At 38.9% G+C, this 21,250-nt stretch overlaps 1 protein-coding gene and 4 long non-coding RNA genes across 5 annotated transcripts in view; 1 reads left to right on the forward strand and 4 right to left on the reverse strand.

Annotated features, from left to right (window-relative positions):
* Positions 1–11,442, reverse strand: part of LOC311096834 — a 55,166-nt gene extending 43,724 nt beyond the window's left edge. Inside the window, exon 1 of the long non-coding RNA XR_014609134.1 lies at positions 11,415–11,442. This is a non-coding gene — a long non-coding RNA (uncharacterized lncRNA). The remainder of the gene's footprint in view (positions 1–11,414) is intronic.
* Positions 1–21,250, forward strand: part of LOC311096818 (uncharacterized protein) — a 174,649-nt gene that overhangs the window by 70,601 nt on the left and 82,798 nt on the right. The window lies entirely within an intron of this gene.
* LOC311097759 lies at positions 55–3,556 on the reverse strand. The gene is made up of 3 exons (XR_014609317.1): positions 3,506–3,556; positions 627–795; positions 55–396 (listed from the first exon to the last, which is right to left on the reverse strand). It is a non-coding gene; the product is annotated as an uncharacterized lncRNA (long non-coding RNA).
* On the reverse strand, positions 12,315–12,711 carry LOC311097862. Its single transcript, XR_014609339.1, has 2 exons — positions 12,631–12,711; positions 12,315–12,529 (listed from the first exon to the last, which is right to left on the reverse strand). It is a non-coding gene; the product is annotated as an uncharacterized lncRNA (long non-coding RNA).
* LOC311097861 lies at positions 13,782–14,368 on the reverse strand. The gene is made up of 2 exons (XR_014609338.1): positions 14,038–14,368; positions 13,782–13,996 (listed from the first exon to the last, which is right to left on the reverse strand). It is a non-coding gene; the product is annotated as an uncharacterized lncRNA (long non-coding RNA).

Raw genomic sequence — 21,250 nt, forward strand, 5'->3', positions numbered from 1 at the left:
CAAAAAAAAGCTATTATATGGCTTCAGAAGACTTACAACACAAGTCATAACACATGAGTTTAGGATACATTTTTTTATTGTCATCTTTCATGTTTTTAGGATCTTTCTAAAAAGAAGAGAGTTCAGACTGAGAAAGAAGATCTTGATGAGTGTGTTTGTTCAGAAGAGTGTGTAGAAGATTCCAGAAGACACGAGTGAACAGATGATGAAGATGATGATGATGATGATGATGGTGATGATGAAGATGTTCTTCAGCTGCTGATGGATGTCAGTGATGATGATGATGATGATGATGATGATGTTCATGTGATCATAATGAAGGGTTTGATGAGAATCTTTCCTCAGTTGAAGACTTTAACCAGAATCAAACTTTACAGGCTCATCTGGGTCATTAGACTAGAAATATACACACATATATATATATATATATAATAGATTATCATCATATACATTATTTTGAATTGTAACATTTATTATGTTCTTAATCAGTAACACAATGTCAGTGTTTCATGAATGCAGAAAATCAGTCTGATGAATTTGTCTGAATGTGACACTTTACAACAGGAGAGAAAACAACAGTAAATCTGACAGTGAGGATTAAAGTTCAATAATGATCAAACACTCACAGAATGGCTTTATTCTCTCCATACTCTCACATCTATCACGTGTCTCTCCTCTTTCCTCTGGTGATTCACTGGTTTGTGTCTCATTTATGTCCTCCATTTTTCTCTCAGTCTTCTTGTTTTCTGCTGATCTGTGATTTCTGCTGATTTTCTTTCTCCTCTTCATTTGAATCTGTTCAATCACACAGACAGAACGACATAAGACAATTTTGGAATAAGTTACTCTGATCAGCCGATCATCACTGTATGATCACAGAGCTCTTAAAGAGACAGTTCCCCCAAAACTCATCATTAACTCACTGTCATCTCACTCAAACCTGTATGACTTTCTCTCTTCAGTGAACTAAAGAAGATTTTTCAATATTTCAGAACACACCTGTATATCAAACTTGTAATCCTTTTATAAAGTTTATTGTGATTTAGATACATCGCCTTATAAATATGAAGTGATTAAATTCATAATTGTCTGTTTTCTCCACATATGAAATAAGTCCAATAACTACCATATCTCTAGCCGGCCAGATCATCATCATCATCATCATCATCATCATCATCGTCATCATCATCTAGGGTGACCACCCGTCCAGTTTCGCGTTGCACCGCACAGCATTTTCACCCCTTGTCCCACACAATGGGTCTCATTCATGAAACATTCGTAAATATACGAGTAAATATGTGAGTGATTTGCGCGTAAAGAGACATTCCCGAAAATTCTTCTCCTGATTCACAAATACTTCGTAAACGTCAGATTTGATAGTGAAATGTGTGTGTGGGTTAATGAATTCCAATCACTCGTAAATGGGACGCGCGTGCACGCTCATTCTCAATTACCATAAATCCCGCCAATTAAAACCGACTGACAGCTATATATGGGCATCATATTATGACACGAAACGAAGGATTTCAACATGTCTTCTCAAAAGCGAATGCTATTGTATTATTACATGTATAATTTTGGAAGAAAAAAAAAAAAAAAAGCGAATGAAGAAGAGAAATTTCTCAGATGCAGAAATTGAAGTTTTATTATCAGAAGTTCATTCAAAACGCCACATTTTATTTTCAAGCGTACATAGTGGCGTATCAGGTCCTAAAAAAAAAGGATTTTTTTAGGTAATAGGCTACATGCTTTAGGTAAAAATGCTTGGCAGCATATTACAGATGCAGTTAATGGAGTTTCATCTTTTAATCGAACAGTCCCAGAAGTGAAAAGAAAATGGTTCGACATGAAGCTTGACTGCAACACTTGTAACTTGCGGACTTGTAAAAAACAAAACAAAAAAAAAAACAGCTTGAATATAAAAAAATAAAAAAAACTTGTGGACTTGTGTTCCTTTTGCAGATGCTATTACTGGCTCTCGTAATACAAGTAAAAAGAAAAACCGTATGTAATTACTATAATACTTTTTCAAAATGCTGTGTAAATATGTACCCGATTACGTTGAATTAAAATGCAGTTTATTAATGAGCAAAACGTTCGGATGTTAAACGTACTATTTACGCGTGGCTGGGAGCAGGTGTAGATTTCTTTCGTACCAACTAACATTTGGGAAACACGAACATTTTAATGAATCCGAAAATTTACGCCAGAACCACTTTACACACGATTTACACAAAAATTCGTTCTGCTCGTGTTTCATGAATGAGACCCAATGCATATTTAGAAAATGCTAAATGTCCCGTTATTTTTTAATTATCATATTAAGAAAACATGCATGCGTTCTTTTGCCTTTTTAAAGGAGAACTCCAGTCAGTTTTAACATTGAGCTATTTTTTTGTCAATTTGGAGTGCTGTCAATACAGAGAACAACGACAAAAATCGGTGTTGCCTACACCGTGTTATCCTCTTTTTAAAATTTGCACCCTGTTGACTTCAATGGGGCAAGTTTTAAACCTGCTTTTAGCCTCTTAACATCCTTGATGTGTCATTACAAGTGCACAGGTCATGTGAGTGATTCCTTCAGAGTGAACACGGTGAATCTGACTGCAGTAGATGTGAAAGATATTAATAAAAATGATAATAATTCAGCCAGCGCTCATACCTGTATTTACATCCTGTTTTCGGTTGAAGTCCAAAGTAGTCGATTGTCGAGTTCACGCGCATATGTTTAGTTACCTATGATCACGCGCGTGAACTCGACAATCGATTACTGTGGACTTCGACCGAAAACAGGATGTAAATACAGGTATTTGTGCTGGCTTAAATAACATAATTTTTATTCATATCTTTCACATCTACTGCAGTCAGATTCACTCGTGTTCACTCTGAAGGAATCACTCACATGACCTGTGCACTTGTAATTAGCTCAATGTTAAAATTGACCGGAGTTCTCCTTTAAGAAAGCATTTTATTTATTCTTTTTGCTGCATATTTTTCAGTTTCAGTTTGTATATATATAATATATACACATATATATATATATATATATATATATATATATATATATATATATATATATATATATATATATATATATATTTAACAGCTCTTCGTCTGAAGTACAAATACAACAGCTGTATTTACACATTGTGAAGTAATAGTGTTTTCTGGAAGGGACTAAAGAACAAAGAACTTTTATCAGCTGAAAGGCAGAATATTAATGTTTTTATTAAGTTAGATAAACATTATATAACAGTTTCAGGTTATGTTTTAGTGTTGGTAACATGTCCCACATTGTCCCACACAAACTTATAATCGTCCCACATTTGGTTTGTTTGATGGTGGTCACCCTATCATCATCATCATCATAATTATAAGTAGCAGTTTCTCTGTCTTGTCACTGATGGTCAGAAATCTGTATTTTGACATCATACTGTAATCATACTGTAAATCATATTGTAATACACACCTCATGAATAAATAAAAGATAAAGTGATTTATTCACCTTGTGATGAGCTGAAGAGAGTAGATCTGACATCTCTGCTGCTGTTGTGTCTGAGCTTCAGGATGTGAGAGTTTATAACCTAATGAAGACACGCCCACTCACAACACAACCGGCTGGCCAATCAGATCTAAGGAGGCGTAGTTTTGTACTTTGATTGGCTGGTCTTTGCACCACAGGCTGCTTCCTGTACTTGCAGTTTTGTATGTACATGAATGTGGTCGGCACGGGCACATGAATTAAAGTTCTGAAACCACTAAGAAGGTCATGCATCTTCTTCTGCATATTATACACTTTGGCCTTTGCTATTCCTTCCTATTAAGAGTGCATTCACACTCTTCACAATAAAAAAGAACAGCACAATATATTCATTAAAGTAATATTTAGTTGAGAAATCGTGGATGGAAGAATTTGCATTTATTTGTACAAATGTAGATAATGTAAACATGTACATATAAATATCTTGGATTCTTTGGTGTTACCAGCACTGCAGTGATATAAACATATAAATATGAATTACTCTGAAAAAGTGTTAAACATTTCCTGCAGTGATATAAACATGTATATATGAATTACTCTGAAAAAGTGTTAAACATTTCCTGTACTCCATACAAAAACCCCCATGTTCAGTATCTTGATGTGAATAAAGTTGTGGATTGTTGTATGACAACACACTCCCAGCCTGAACTTTTCCAAAGGCAGAATCCACCAATTAATCCTCACTGAACATCTTGATGGTTTAATGTTTGGCCAAAGACATTTGACTTTAATCTAGATTTAAACAGAGCGAGTGTTTCTGAGAAGCAAACATTGAGTCAAATGTGAGAAGCTCTAATGTCATGAAGAGGTTATGAGTTGTGATTATTATATAGCAGTATTTAATGTCTTTAACACACTCTGTGTAACAAACACTGTCAGATTGTCAACTGACAAAAAAGAAAATTACACATTTTTTAGCCAGACAAGCATCATGTCACAGTTTTGGTCTGGTTTTGTTCTTGTCATGTTTGCTTCCTTGTCTGTCATGTTATCCTGCCATGTGTCTTGTCATGAGTTTATTTTTCTGATTGTTTGATCATTGTTCACAGGTGTCCCTTGTCTAGTCATTAGTCTTGTGTGTATTTAAAGGGATAGTTCACTTTGAAATTAAATTTTGGTATGTTTTAGCTTACCTCAAGGGCATCCAAGATGTAAGTGTCTTTTTTTCTGCAGTATTTTCAATTTTTATATTTTTAGGTCAAACCGTTCTTGTCTGTCAGTCATATAATGCAGGTCTATGGTCACTGTCTCAAAGAGCATGCACAGAGTCCAAATTAAACAATTCCCCATCGTCCAAATTAAACAATTCCCCATCGTAAGTACACATTGATGGCCTAAGACACGAAATGAGCGGTTTGTGTGAGAAAACGAACAGTATTTATATCGTTGTTACCTCTTGAACAAAGCCGCGTCCAAATGATCTGAGGGCGCGGGCGGGTATATATATATACACTAGATGTCGCCTTCGCTACTGCAGTTCATTGGAACGAAACCGTAGCCAAGTGTATATATCTATACCCGCCCGCGCCGTCAGATCATTTGGACGCGGCTGTGTTCAAGAGGTAAAAACGATATAACAACTGTTCGTTTTCTCACACAAACCGCTCGTTTCGTGTCTTAGGCCATCAATGTGTACTTACGATGGGGAATTGTTTAATTTGGACGATGGGGAATTGTTTAATTTGGACTCTGTGCTTGTGTTTTGAGACAGTGTCCATCGACCTGCATTATATGACTGACAGACAAGAACGGTTTGACCTAAAAATATCAAAATTGAAACTACTGCGGAAAAAAGACACCTACATCTTGGATGCCCTTGAGGTAAGCTAAAACATACCAAAATTTTATTTCAAAGTGAACTATCCCTTTAAGCCCTCATGTTTGCCATGTGTCGGGGTCTTGTATTGCTGATGTAACCACTAAGTTCATGTTTCTGAGACTTTCGCCATGCCTTGCCATGTTCTTTTGTTTCTATGTCTGATTCTGATTTTCATTAAACTGCATTTGGGTTCTACATACGCTTGCTTCAGTGGACTTAGTTACACATCACCATTATCAGCTGATATATCAGTCAATCATTATTTATTTCATACAGTCATTCACAGTTTATTCAGTTTAAAAAATTTTAATAAAATATGACGAACTCAGAGTTAAACTGTGTCAGAACAAATCTATCTTGATAATGTCAGATAACTTTGATCAGGTTAAAGTCTCTGAAAAAAGTTTGGTCCCAAATTTTTACAAATGTTACTGGTAGTCACTGCATGAAGAATATTAGGGCATAATATGTCACAGTTTACTTTATTGTGCTCCCCTCACTTACATTAATGAATTATAGTGACCTACACATATCAAAAATGATCTCTGGTGTCTGAATCATTTTTACACTCTGTGTTTCATAATGTGTTCTCACTTCCTGTGTTCGTCTTTCAGGAAGCTGTTGATTCGTTGTGGTATAGAGTTCTTTCAGGAAGCTGGTTGGAAAGTTCTATGTACTGTTGGTTAGAAAGGACAAAGTACTTCCTTTGCTGTTCTTTTATTGTCAGTGAGGTTTACTTCACGCTAGAACCACCTAAAAATATTAGTTGCTGAATTTTGAACACATATTACATTGATTACTGATTCAGTTTGGCCCTTCCAGCAGTTCTCCAGTGAACTGAACACATGAAGATGTTTGTATGAAAGCGTTTGTAACCAAGGCTCAAAACCATTTGTAGTCTGAGACAGTTTTATGAAAACAGTAGACCAAATTAACCAGGCAATGTAAAGGAAATAATAAGTGAAAGATGAAATACAAAATAGTTAATGTTAGGTATGGTTTATTCACAATATCAGGCAACATGTAAATAATTACAGAAACTTTGTTCCATCTTTGAGCTTTTGATTTTTTCTGAGATAGAGAAAACACAAGAAGAGAAGTGAGCTAGAAGTAGAGCAAAATCTTGAGTTATTAGATTTTATTGAGAAATATATTTGTGAGGAACAAACTTTGTAAATGTTGCAGATATTTTGTTGAGAAACAAATATCAGTAGTTTTTGGAAAGGACTTACCTTCTATCCTGTTGATCCGTGTGACCGCCGTCACGCTGAAATCCAGTGGGGTAGGACCCTGAAACCTTCAAAGAAAATAAGAAATATCATTAATACACAAGGGAATTGGTGAGTTAATATGTTATTTTAGAATAGATGTTGAAATGTGGTGATTCAATGGTGTATTGATGTGTTTTGAGGGGAAAAGAATTCCATTTTACATGGAGTAAATGTACTGTATATACTGTTATAAATATGCACGGAGCTGAAAAGATGTAAGTTAAGCAAAATGTATGTAAAGTGTGGATTGATTGAGAATATATATATTCTGTATAATATATGAATATATATAATATATTCTGGATCTTTCTATTCGTGACTTCATTGATATGAACCCTTCAAATGTAGGCCTACACCGCTGAGGATGGCGAGCCGACCGAGGATGAAGAGAGGCGCTTCATTTTTGTCTTCATGGACATCTGCATGCATCGCTAACTAAATATTTCATTTGGTTCTTGAAGGTTTGGAGTATTTACTACTTTTTGAGTTCTGGATCTTTCTTTATAAGGAACTGAGGAAAGAAAATATCAGTCGTTTTTTATTCGGACTGACATTATTGAACTGTGCATTATACTTGAACCTTGTATTGCATTCTAAGAGTTGCTGATGCTGAACTGACACGCATTCATACGATTGTGTCCATATTAATGGTTACGGTGTTTGTATATGTGATTCCACACAGATATTGCTATTTGGGTTTATTGCTTTATTGATTTGTTTTACCTTAAGAATACATATTTTAGTTGTGTGTATACAAGTTTGAACTCTAAAGTGCTAAATTTGAAATAATATTGGCATAAGGTCATCATATATATATATATATATATATATATATATATATATATATATATATATATATATATATATATATATAAAAGGGGGAATCAAACTGATTATTTGAGTCATATACAACTCAATTCATTCTGGCTTATTTTATTTGGTTAAAAGTCCAAATACCTTATTTTATTTATTTTGTTTGTTTTTGCTTCTACAGTGTCATTGATGCCCTCAGTTTGTGTATTCTGTTAAATCCCAACAAAATATTCTACCTTACATTAATACAGTAAGTGCATTTATATCATCTACGTGTGTGTGTGTGTGTGTGTCCTTGTGTCTTCTGATTGGTATTAATCTGGGGCCGTATTCACAAAGAATTTTAAGGCTTAAAGTAGCTCCTAACTGGCAAATTTAGGAGCAACTCCTAAAAATAATGGGCGTGTCACTCGTAACTTTAGGACTCCTAATTTTTTTGACTAAGAGTAATTCACGAAGCATTTTAGCCCTAAAAGCAGCACCTAAGCCTGGGACAGCTTAAAAGAGGTCGAGAGGACTCCTAACTCACTAAGACCTTCACAAACCGCTTTTTGAGGCATTTCACGTTGCGATGTTTTGAAATGCGTATGCGACGGCTGCAGGAGCGGAACAATCGCGAGGGAACAATTTTGCATTGTAGGCATAACTAGGGATGCAATAACAACAACCAAAACTAGGCTACTCATTGCATGTAAACTAATTGTAACGTTTCATTGTGAATCAAATTAAAATGTTCTTCTCTTTGCAAACGTAGGCAGAGGCATATAGTGACAGATTAATTCAATAATGTTGCAAAGATAATGCATCAATCCATATGTTTCATTAGGCTACTAGGCTATTTGTTTTGCCTTACTCTTTATTCATTTAGGCTATTTATTCAGTTATTCATCATCTTCCGTCCTTCGCACTACTTGTGTAGCGCACGCATTCTCAGACCTGTCACCTGTCACTCATCATCGTAGGGGAGGAGTTTGGAATAATTCCCGCGTTACAATCATCAGCCAATCAAGGTGGTCACTTCAGTCAAGCTCGTGCATGAGTAATGACGTCATCCATAGCAATGAAGACTCACTCTTAGTTTAGGAGTTGTCATTTTTCTTTACTAAGAGTAGGTCTGAAAGGCATTGTGAATAACTTTTAAGAGAAAACTCCTAGCTAAAATCTTTTAGTGCGATTTAGGAGTACTCCTAGTGGTAAGATAAAATGCTTTGTGAATACAGCCCCTGGTCTACAGTGTTCTTAGTGAGCTATTGTCTCTTTTACTGTGATTTAACCCCTAAATCGCCTGTGGTTACACGTTTCTTTGTCATATAATGTCTCAATTCTGCACTTCTGCTTTACTGACACACCAGTATTATATATATATATAAAGCATGTGCAAGTGCTCACTATCAGAGGCAAAGAACACTAGTGTATCAGTAAAGCAGAAGTGCAGGATTGAGACACACATCTGAGGAAGAAACTGTTCTTGAGTCTGTAAAAGAGTCCCGGAGAGATGATGATGGTGATGAAGATGAACATGATGATGATGATGATGAAGATGTTGTGTGATCTTGAGAACATGATGAAGGGTTTGATGAGAATCTCACCTCAGTTTTGACATCAGAATCAAACTTTACAGGCTCGTCTGGGTCACAGGAGACTAGAAATCACAAATATATATCAGATTATCATCATTGCTTTCTCATCTCAATCTATAACACATTCTGTAAATTAAACACAATCACACATCTTTCAATATTCTAGATTCTATCTTCATAAGTCAGAAACTGTTGAATCTCTGTGAATGTGCCTGAGTTTAAAACAGTAACACTAGCTTCATCTAGAAAGATCATAATGATCAAACACTCACAGTTTGGCTTTATTCTCTCCATACTCTCACATCTAACAAGTCTTCGTCCTCTTTCCTCTCGTGATTCACTGGTTTGCGTCTCATTTCTGGCCTCCATTTTTTTCTCAGTCTTCTTGTTTTTACAGTTTTTTTTTCTGTAAAATAAATGCAGTATCTCTGTGATTATTTCAATTTACAGCATCATTATGGTTACTTTAAATTCACTCTTCTTGTACAAAGGCATAAAATAATAAATGCATTATATTGAATGATCTATAAAACTATCAAACACTTTAGAAAGGATATAAATCAAAATAAAATTTTATTTAAAAGAACATAAAAACTCATGGATTGTTTGTAATTGTTCTATATTTTGTAATAGGATGTAATGGTGATTTTTTTTAAATCACATTCATATTAATCTTTTTGTTTTGTTTTTTATGTGATTTTGACGCTGTCCCAGTTTGCCAATAGCGTTTTGTTAAACTGGGACAGGGTTGGCAAACTGGGACAGCCATTTAAGTCATTCTATTGGGGGAATTTAGCCTAGTTAAAACCAGATCATTCTCAGTAGTAACTGAGTTATGGTCTGGCAAAGCTTCATTAATAACTCATTTCCAAAGAGGCGTCACCAACGGACGTCGCTCAAATGCCTCTGGGCGCAATTGGATAGACCTAAAACCAATCAGAGCGATCGTCATCGTGTAAAGCCCGCCTCAACGTTTCTGATTGGTGCCTCGATTTGGACGGATTAGAAATGGCCTTGAATGGGCTCTTTGCCAGACTACTTGTAGAGCAAATCTAAATTTGCCGGAAGTTTGTCTGGGTTTTCCCAGGCTAGGGGGAATTGAGTTCCCTTTGTGTATGTCCCTCATAAATTTAGTTAGCTAGCTAGATAGCTTTTAACAAAGACTGTAAACTGCTTATAAATCAATTCCAAAAAAACCCCAAGAAAGATGGAGGGTACAAGCTCGGATGGCCGGGACATTTGCAATATTTTGCAAATGTAATATTCGTAAAATATTCGTATTCGTAATATTTACGAATTTGTACGATTTGTCTAAACCCACGTGATGGGTAGGTTTAGGGGCGGGGTCAGGGGTAGGTCATTCGTATGAATTCATACCAATTGGGCAATTCGTAAAATATGTACGATTTAGCAAAAATCTTACTAATTCGTACGAGTGAGGTTGTATTAATTCATACGAATTAGCCACCTCGTATAATTTGTACGTTTTGCCGTGAGATCAGGTTGGCATTGAAGACCTGAGGCATTCACTTGCACTGGCTGTATTGACATGTAGACTAACCTACTGTACAAAAAGAAATGAAATTTAGCCTGTGTGGAATAATTATAAGAAGAAATGTTTATGAAGGTTCCTCTTTTTTTTTTCTTTTTTTTTTTATATGAAATTAAACCCAATACAAAATTTTGTTTGACAGGAGCGCCTGGAAAAATGTGTTTTTCAAAATCAATGTGTGTTTGAGGAAGAGTCATCCATCCTGTGTTTAATGTTTCTCTCTTTTTTATTCTGTATAGTAGAGTACAGCTCTTAAGATATTTAGGATAGTATCATATGATGGGCTAAGACATTTATCATAATAAGAAAATATGCAGAGGGTAAATTATCAGAAAGTGTCCCACTTTACCAGTATTCACCCTATATATACAGTACAGAAACATACAGTAAAAACACTGAATACATCAATGATTACTGTAAAATATTCAGATCAGATGCGTTCAGATCAAAAAATCTAAATTCCTTAATATTTATCCATTGTGCCCTATTTTCAGAGATGTTTTTGGAGTGTACGGACCAGACTCAACCCTGCTCAGCTTCAGTGGGAGACCAGTCTATATGAGTTATAGTTCATGAAGAGTGAATAATGTAAATCATTTATATAATGTAAATAATGCTCTTCCTATAGAGTGAATGAAAGTTATAGTTTAGAACTGATTTTACACACTCAAAATAATACAGTAGTTCAGTTCAGAGTGAAGTTTGACATCAGTTAATGATTGTTGAGCAATACAGGTTTACATTTCAGTTTCACTATAATAGAGACATAAATGTCTGGAATTAAATAATTAATAGAAATCTCTTTAGAGAACAATTAAAGATAAAGTGTTTTAGTTACCTTGTGATGAGCAGAAGAGAGGACACAGTACAGATCTGAGAGATCAGACCGCTCAGAAAGTTCAGCTTTAATACAGTGAAGGTTACACTCCTCCTCTGGCTCCTGCTGGACTCATGCAGTTTTAGTATCAGTCTGGAGATCAGGGATGCGTTTCCCGAAAGCATCATTAGTCAACTATGGTCGCAAGTTCCCTCGTTACCAATAGAGTTCAATGGACATTGCGATGAACTTGCGACCATAGTTGGCCAACGATGCTTTCGTGAATTGGACCCCAGATAGAGAGCTGTGATAAACACTGAAATAAACTCATGCACAGTCACAGTTATTCAAGCCACACACTCCCACATTAATGCCCTGCGGGCAGAATCTGTTTGTGAAATGTAATTCTCCCCGTCTCTGCTGAGATCATCACAACTTTCAAACACTTCAAAAATGCTGAACACAATCATTATACTGAACAACACAACATTAAACCAACAAGGCATTTAAAACAACAACAAAAATCTCTATATTTCTCCTCTGCTCTTGCTGGTCTTCTAATCTAGCATTCTAATAAACCTGGTATTATATTCTATAAATATTGTGTATTTGTGGCAAATTTCTTGTGATATTCCTCATTTGTATGTGGATAAAAGCATCTGGTAAATTAATAAATGTAAATCTACAGTACAGTAAATTTAGTGTCTTGTCTGTGCTGTGTTTGTATTTAGTATTTTGTTGTATTTATTTTATTCATATCTGTGCTTTGTATTTACTCAGATGTTCATCTTTAGTGGGTTTGTAGTTTTGTGTATTATTGTCACAGGTCGGGGTGGAGCGCCAGCGGGCCGCCCACCCCTTCGCTTGCGTGCCGCCCCTGAGGAGCCGGCCGTGGACACAAAGGAAATGGCGGACACAGCATTCAAAATAAATATACTCTTTATTAAATAATAAAAGCAATGTTAAAAGTCTCTTCAGTTCAGGTTATCTCTTCATGTATCTCTTCGCATTTCTCAGCACCTTCGGACAGAGAGAGGAATGGACATAATCCACAGCTTCCGCGTTCTCTTCAGCGTTCTCTTCAGCGTTTCTCAGCACAGCATTAGCAGGCTTTTCAAGCATTAGCAGGCTCTTCACTGGACTCAGACAGAGAAAGGAATAGACACGTGTAACTCACAGCATTAGCAGGCTCTTCACTGGACTCAGACAGAGAGAGGAATAGACACGTGTAACTCACAGCATTAGCAGGCTCTTCAAGCATTAGCAGGCTCTTCACTGGACTCAGACAGAGGGAGGAATAGACACGTGTAACTCACAGCATTAGCAGGCTCTTCAAGCATTAGCAGGCTCTTCAAGCATTAGCAGGCTCTTCAAGCATTAGCAGGCTCTTCAAGCATTAGCAGGCTCTTCAAGCATTAGCAGGCTCTTCAAGCATTAGCAGGCTCTTCAAGCATTAGCAGGCTCTTCAAGCATTAGCAGGCTCTTCAAGCATTAGCAGGCTCTTCAAGCATTAGCAGGCTCTTCAAGCATTAGCAGGCTCTTCAAGCATTAGCAGGCTCTTCAAGCATTAGCAGGCTCTTCAAGCATTAGCAGGCTCTTCAAGCATTAGCAGGCTCTTCACTGGACTCAGACAGAGGGAGGAATGGACAGCTGTGATTGCGAGTGAACAGCAGAAACAATTCCCACACTCACATTTCCACCACACACTGCAAGGTTCCACTCGTGCTTATTTACACAATAAAACCGCAACTCAACAGACCCACAGTGCACCAAGGCCTCCGCCCGCAATCCAGCCGAAGTTCTCTCTGGCTCTCTCGTCTGTCTCTCTCGTCTGTCTCTCTCTCCCGCGGCCTCCCGCCGCGACCGCGGCCACGGCCGCTCACGCGCTGCGCGCCTCCCCTCTCCCTCGTCATGTCCCTCTCTCCTTATATCCCATCCTAATAACAACGTGTCTCATAGTGCACAGCTGGCGGCAATTTCGGCTAATTATCCTGAGTGCGGAAATTTTGCGCTCGCCCGGAACTAAGCCGGTGTTCTCTTATCTTGGGTGCGGCGGGAAGCAAATCCCGGCGGACATTAGTTCCGCCTTGACTCCCTAGAATTTTCGTCACCCCGTGACATACCCCCCCGCCAATCCGCTCCAGAAGAAAAGGAAAAAAAAAGGAAAGGAAAACAAAAAAAACAAAGCAAAAATAAACAAAAAAAGGAAAAAAAAAACTGGTCGCCATACCTTCGGCCCACGGTTGCTCAACTCAGGGCGGCATCCTGCCGACTACGCCATTTTATGTCACAGGTCGGGGTGGAGCGCCAGCGGGCCGCCCACCCCTTCGCTTGCGTGCCGCCCCTGAGGAGCCGGCCGTGGACACAAAGGAAATGGCGGACACAGCATTCAAAATAAATATACTCTTTATTAAATAATAAAAGCAATGTTAAAAGTCTCTTCAGTTCAGGTTATCTCTTCATGTATCTCTTCGCATTTCTCAGCACCTTCGGACAGAGAGAGGAATGGACATAATCCACAGCTTCCGCGTTCTCTTCAGCGTTCTCTTCAGCGTTTCTCAGCACAGCATTAGCAGGCTTTTCAAGCATTAGCAGGCTCTTCACTGGACTCAGACAGAGAAAGGAATAGACACGTGTAACTCACAGCATTAGCAGGCTCTTCACTGGACTCAGACAGAGAGAGTAATAGACACGTTTAACTCACAGCATTAGCAAGCTCTTCAAGCATTAGCAGGCTCTTCACTGGACTCAGACAGAGAGAGGAATAGACACGTGTAACTCACAGCATTAGCAGGCTCTTCAAGCATTAGCAGGCTCTTCACTGGACTCAGACAGAGAGAGGAATAGACACGTGTAACTCACAGCATTAGCAGGCTCTTCACTGGACTCAGACAGAGAGAGGAATAGACACGTGTAACTCACAGCATTAGCAGGCTCTTCAAGCATTAGCAGGCTCTTCAAGCATTAGCAGGCTCTTCAAGCATTAGCAGGCTCTTCAAGCATTAGCAGGCTCTTCAAGCATTAGCAGGCTCTTCAAGCATTAGCAGGCTCTTCAAGCATTAGCAGGCTCTTCAAGCATTAGCAGGCTCTTCAAGCATTAGCAGGCTCTTCAAGCATTAGCAGGCTCTTCACTGGACTCAGACAGAGGGAGGAATAGACACGTGTAACTCACAGCATTAGCAGGCTCTTCAAGCATTAGCAGGCTCTTCAAGCATTAGCAGGCTCTTCACTGGACTCAGACAGAGAGAGGAATAGACACGTGTAACTCACAGCATTAGCAGGCTCTTCACTGGACTCAGACAGAGAGAGGAATAGACACGTGTAACTCACAGCATTAGCAGGCTCTTCAAGCATTAGCAGGCTCTTCAAGCATTAGCAGGCTCTTCACTGGACTCAGACAGAGAGAGGAATAGACACGTGTAACTCACAGCATTAGCAGGCTCTTCACTGGACTCAGACAGAGGGAGGAATAGACACGTGTAACTCACAGCATTAGCAGGCTCTTCAAGCATTAGCAGGCTCTTCAAGCATTAGCAGGCTCTTCAAGCATTAGCAGGCTCTTCAAGCATTAGCAGGCTCTTCAAGCATTAGCAGGCTCTTCAAGCATTAGCAGGCTCTTCAAGCATTAGCAGGCTCTTCAAGCATTAGCAGGCTCTTCAAGCATTAGCAGGCTCTTCAAGCATTAGCAGGCTCTTCAAGCATTAGCAGGCTCTTCAAGCATTAGCAGGCTCTTCAAGCATTAGCAGGCTCTTCAAGCATTAGCAGGCTCTTCACTGGACTCAGACAGAGGGAGGAATAGACACGTGTAACTCACAGCATTAGCAGGCTCTTCAAGCATTAGCAGGCTCTTCAAGCATTAGCAGGCTCTTCAAGCATTAGCAGGCTCTTCAAGCATTAGCAGGCTCTTCAAGCATTAGCAGGCTCTTCAAGCATTAGCAGGCTCTTCAAGCATTAGCAGGCTCTTCAAGCATTAGCAGGCTCTTCACTGGACTCAGACAGAGGGAGGAATAGACACGTGTAACTCACAGCATTAGCAGGCTCTTCAAGCATTAGCAGGCTCTTCAAGCATTAGCAGGCTCTTCAAGCATTAGCAGGCTCTTCAAGCATTAGCAGGCTCTTCAAGCATTAGCAGGCTCTTCAAGCATTAGCAGGCTCTTCAAGCATTAGCAGGCTCTTCAAGCATTAGCAGGCTCTTCAAGCATTAGCAGGCTCTTCAAGCATTAGCAGGCTCTTCAAGCATTAGCAGGCTCTTCAAGCATTAGCAGGCTCTTCAAGCATTAGCAGGCTCTTCAAGCATTAGCAGGCTCTTCAAGCATTAGCAGGCTCTTCAAGCATTAGCAGGCTCTTCAAGCATTAGCAGGCTCTTCACTGGACTCAGACAGAGGGAGGAATGGACAGCTGTGATTGCGAGTGAACAGCAGAAACAATTCCCACACTCACATTTCCACCACACACTGCAAGGTTCCACTCGTGCTCATTTCCACAATAAAACCGCAACTCAACAGACCCACAGTGCACCAAGGCCTCCGCCCGCAATCCAGCCGAAGTTCTCTCTGTCTCTCTCGTCTGTCTCTCTCGTCTGTCTCTCTCGTCTGTCTCTCTCGTCTGTCTCTCTCTCCCGCGGCCTCCCGCCGCGACCGCGGCCACGGCCGCTCACGCGCTGCGCGCCTCCCCTCTCCCTCGTCATGTCCCTCTCTCCTTATATCCCATCCTAATAACAACGTGTCTCATAGTGCACAGCTGGCGGCAATTTCGGCTAATTATCCTGAGTGCGGAAATTTTGCGCTCGCCCGGAACTAAGCCGGTGTTCTCTTATCTTGGGTGCGGCGGGAAGCAAATCCCGGCGGACATTAGTTCCGCCTTGACTCCCTAGAATTTTCGTCACCCCGTGACATTATGACTAACTGATCTACATATTGATTTAATTATTCTTATCAGACAGGAAGTTCTGTAAGGAAGTGTTTCGGTTTCTGCGTCTTTCATCTCTTGTTGTCGGGTAATTCTCGTGCTGTTGGAAGGCTGTTGTTGCTCAACACTGAAAATGAGCCGTTAATGCTACAATGCTAGTTTTTTTTTTTTGTACTTTTGATGATTGCGATTCTTATTTTGAGGAATATGTTTAATTCTCACTGAATTTCGTAAAGCATCTGAGAGTTGTGTTTGAGAGCGGCTCATGTGTAAATGGAGAGTTTTGCGAGTGAAAGTTTTTCCAGTGTGTTAGTGAGTTCATCCTGTGGTTTAAACAGGATATGTCTATTCCCCCAGTTAAAGTACTTATTTAAAACTCATAACAGCAACACAACCACATCACACAATTAGTCATTCTAAGTCTACATTTAAAATTGCAAAACAAATAAAATAATTCTACATACACTACCTCTATGAAAACAAGGCAAACCCAATTCAGTATCTAATAGTTCTGTCAAAACACTAGCACTAGTTTTCTATCCAAAATGAACATATTTAGAGCAATAACTGTCTAATACTAACACCAGATGGCATTACAAAAACTGCATTACTCCTCATGTTTCAGTTCTTTTGCATACAATAGAACATATTAAACAAAATCATAAAATAGTGTTTCAACAGCAGTGGTTTTGAGGAGTTCATCATGTCTGATCTTGTTCAGAAGCACCAGCACTATTATCAGTCATAACTGATCTCTGATTATTAAAAGCTTCATTGATGAAAAAAACTAACTTTTCTCACTGAGGTTCAGTCATAGGAACACAACATACAACAAGAAAATAAACAAACTGATCCAGTAAACACATATTATTCATATTTATTTGTACATGATGTGTAACCAATGTAGGGGTGACCCCGAATAGTCGAAGATTCGATGCTTCGATAGGAGGAGCCTGATTCGACTACCGATCTCACGGTCGAATCTTCGCAGAGGTGTTATGAAATGAGGATCATGCCACTTTGGCTATATGAGGGCGCTCAATGTCTTATTATGACCGCCGTTAGCATAGCTAGCGAAAGCGGTCATATAGGGATTGTCAAAAAAAAAACGTAAAAAAAACAACAAAACTAGTATTTTGAGATTAAAGTCGAAACGTTTCGAGATTAAAGTCGAAACGTTTAGAGAATACAGTCTTCTGTAGAAGTTGCGTGTGTGTGCATTCATAACGGCGCGCGTCCACTGGTGCATAGGGAGTGTTTCCAATTCTGAATTGTGTGTGTGAGTGTGTGTGTGTGTGTGTGTGTGTGTGTTTATGTAAGCTAACTAAAAAACACTAACTGTGCGTTCACACCGGACGCTATTTATACGCTTGACCACTTTGTGTGCATTTGGGCATCAAGAGCGAAATTGACGTGCGTAAAATCAAAAGTTTGAAGCGAAATTTACGCACGTCAGAGGTGAAAGTTTCGAAACTTTTTGGCGGCCATCTTTTTTTTAGATGTTTATCGAGCATTAGCATTAGCATTAATCGAGAGAATCACCGCTCGTATATGCTCTGGAGAGCAGAAACAGCTGCGTATGGGACATCGTCGCTGTACTCGGGTCCACCAAACCAGGTTCACCCTCTCCCGCACCTAATCTGTCATTTATTTTTGTTTTGATAATAAATGGAGCCCGCCTTCAAAAGTGAAACCTGTCCTGTGATTTTTTTGTTTTGTTTTTATACACTAATTTGTGTTTGTTGGAATAAATAGCATTCAATCAAAGAGTATAGAAGTAACAAGAGGCGAAACTCCATTGCAGTTTTGACAACAGCCACTAGGTGGCGCTTCGGTAGCGCGGCCGCCATTTTGGACTGAACCAACAACTTTACCGTTAGCACAACTACTGTACAGCATTAACATTATGTCTGGAAATAATTGGAAACAAAGAAAACAGTGTTCTGCCATCAGCTGCAACAACTACCAGTGTACAACCAATCAACTAGCATTTCATAGATTCCCCAAAGATCCAGAGAGGTAAAGTAGAAAAGGTTTTATTAACTTTAAAGTGAGCTAACGTCAACGATAACAGGTGCTGTAACGTTAATGTAAGCTATCCCATAACCGCAGTAACAGTTTGCTAACGTTATGTATTTGGTCGAAATTGTCAAGACTCGAAATGGGCTTTTTAAATCGCATACTTTCAGAGATATATGAACACCTAACTTGGCAAATTACCGCTTTATTAATTCATTGTTATCACTAAATTAACCCTTTATCTGTCACCTTTTTTTCACATAAACATGAAAATCACTATCCAAACTTAAATGGTTGTAATTCAAGAATGCTTTGGAATTTAGACCTATGGATGGTCTTGTTTTAATTTGTCAGATTATTGTTGAAGTGAAATAAATTATGAAAGTGAAACAGAAAAAAGTTATATAAGTTTGAGTTTATTAAAATGTACAAATTTAAAAATATAATTATTTATATTTTATACAAAATATATATATTACAAAATATATTTTACTCTAGAACTGCAAGAAAATGAAAGCAAAAAATCTGAACAAGTTGTGTTCCACATTTTAGGTTGATATGTTGATATCTCGCTCCCTCACCCTTTCTGCCGTGTGCTCTACGTTACACGGTTTGGAGCTGCGCGCTCTTGCTCGCTCGCTCTAGATTCCGGGTGGTTTTAGCTAATTTGCGGGCATCAGGGAGCCGCTATCAATATGCGGGAGACTCCCGGATCTTCCGGGAGACATGGGATGTCTGCTCTAAAGATATTAAAAACTAGAAACTACTTTTTAGTTAATTTAATCGCTTTTGAATTTGAACCCCCGTATCGTTCAATTCTATGACAGCTGTGTTGCGTTCAGTCCAAGATGGCGGAGCTGCAGCTCTGCGCATGGGTGAGTTTGTTGCAATGGAACGTTCTATTGAGTTTCGCCTCTTGTTACTTCTATACTCTTTGATTCAATACAAAATGAGTATCTCTCATATATTGAAATCGAGTTTTATGTTTTTATTTGCTTTATTGTGCATTTTAGTCATATTACAAAATAATTTATTGAGGCCAAACATAAAATAACATTATAAACTGTCACTTCACCACGTGACAGCAGCAAGCAAGCAGGCTCCTGATTGGTTAACGTGGCGCGAATTGACGCAGAAGTTCAGATTTTTCAACTCGGGCGGCAGACGCGAATTCGCGTCTGTCACAAAATACGGATATGAACCCAAACGCAGACAGTAATAAATGAAACATGGATTTATTAAACAGACAGAAAACAAAGACCCTCGAGGGGGCAAACGAACATTGACAGGACTAGACTAATAAACTTGACAATAACATAAGACTAGAACTAACAGGCAGGATACAAACTCCGATCACAGGAATAAACTGCTCACCAAACAGGAGGACAAGATACAAAACGAACAAGCACTGAGTAACAAACACAAGGACCTTAAATAAGAGACATCATCACCAGGGCACAGGTGACACCGATGAACAATCAAGACTAACGAGGAGAACAAGGGGGCGGGGTAAACAACACAAGACAACGCAATCACATGCCCAAGACACAGGCCATGTGTTTGTACACACAACATGAACAAATCTTGACAGCGTCAAACGCGTGAATGCACAAATAGCACTATAAAATCATTTGTGCGTAACGCGCTTAACGCGCCAGACGCTCAATCGCGCGAATGAGGCGAATTCGCGTCTACCGCGCCGCGCTAAACGCCTCATTCGCGCCGCAGGAATTTTTTACGCGCGTAACGCATCTTTGCATTGACTTAACAGTGAAATCACTCGCGCCTGACGCGCTATTCTCGTCCGGTGTGAACGCACCATAAGAACGAGAAATGTTTAATTTCACAATCTATAGCTTCGGCTATATACTAGTATATGAAACATATAAGTTAAAAGACATTAATGGTCGTTATAGACCTTATGTAGCCCCGCCCCTTTTCAGTGCTGCGCTCGTTGTCTTTTGACTTCCGGTCTGTATTTTCACCGCGATTTTGCGTGGTTATGAATGAACAACTCTTTTTCAAATCTTCCCGGTCGACTGACATTTGTTAAAGGGATAGAAAATGTCGGTACCCAAACAGTTGATGGACCCCATTGACTTCCATAGTAGGAAAAAAAAATACTATGGAAGTCAATGGGGTCCATCAACTGTTTGGTTACCGACATTTTTCAAAATATCTTCTTTTGTGTTCAGCAGAGGAAAGAAATTCATACAGGTTTGAAACAACTTGAGGGTGAGTAAATGATGACCGAATTTTCATTTTTGGGCAAACTATCCCTTTAAGTCATCTGCTTTAAACATTACAGTCCTCATGATAACTTTCGTTAACTTTATATTAAGTAAATCCTCTTCAAAAGTTCATTACTCCAGGACAGAAATGCCATAGAAATATACAGAGCGACCGCAAAACGGAAGTTAAAAGACAATATTCTAAAGATGGAGGCGCCCTCGTGTCTCTGGCGCATAAGGTCTATAACGTAGTTCAAATGACTTGTTTAATAAAGTGATTTCTGATTTGGAACCAGGCACTAAAGCGATTACCCATAAAACCTGCTTGAACCAATCGGATTGCTTGGGTGCTAAGCTGAGACTCATCTCACCACACCGGATCTGCACTTCGGATTCTGACCGGAAATAGTAAACCATCCGGGGATCTTTGGAATACTCATTTGAACATACTACCATTTGGGACGCACTAATTCTATTTTCATATACTATTTAGAGTTCAATACTTATTGAATACTGCAGTTTATTTACACTAGGCTATATATCTACTATTTAAAATAAATATTCGTATATATTATAGCTTAAGAATGCTGAATGCGTTTACGATTTACTGTTGATTCAGTTTTGTTACATGGCTCAAAAGGAAAGCAACAAAATTGGGACACACAAGAAATTCCAGGTTCAAGTATGACCTGGGTGAGA

This window comes from Abramis brama, assembly GCF_963993115.1.
Source record: "Abramis brama genome assembly, chromosome: 15".
In the NCBI taxonomy this organism is placed as follows: Eukaryota; Metazoa; Chordata; class Actinopteri; order Cypriniformes; family Leuciscidae; genus Abramis; species Abramis brama.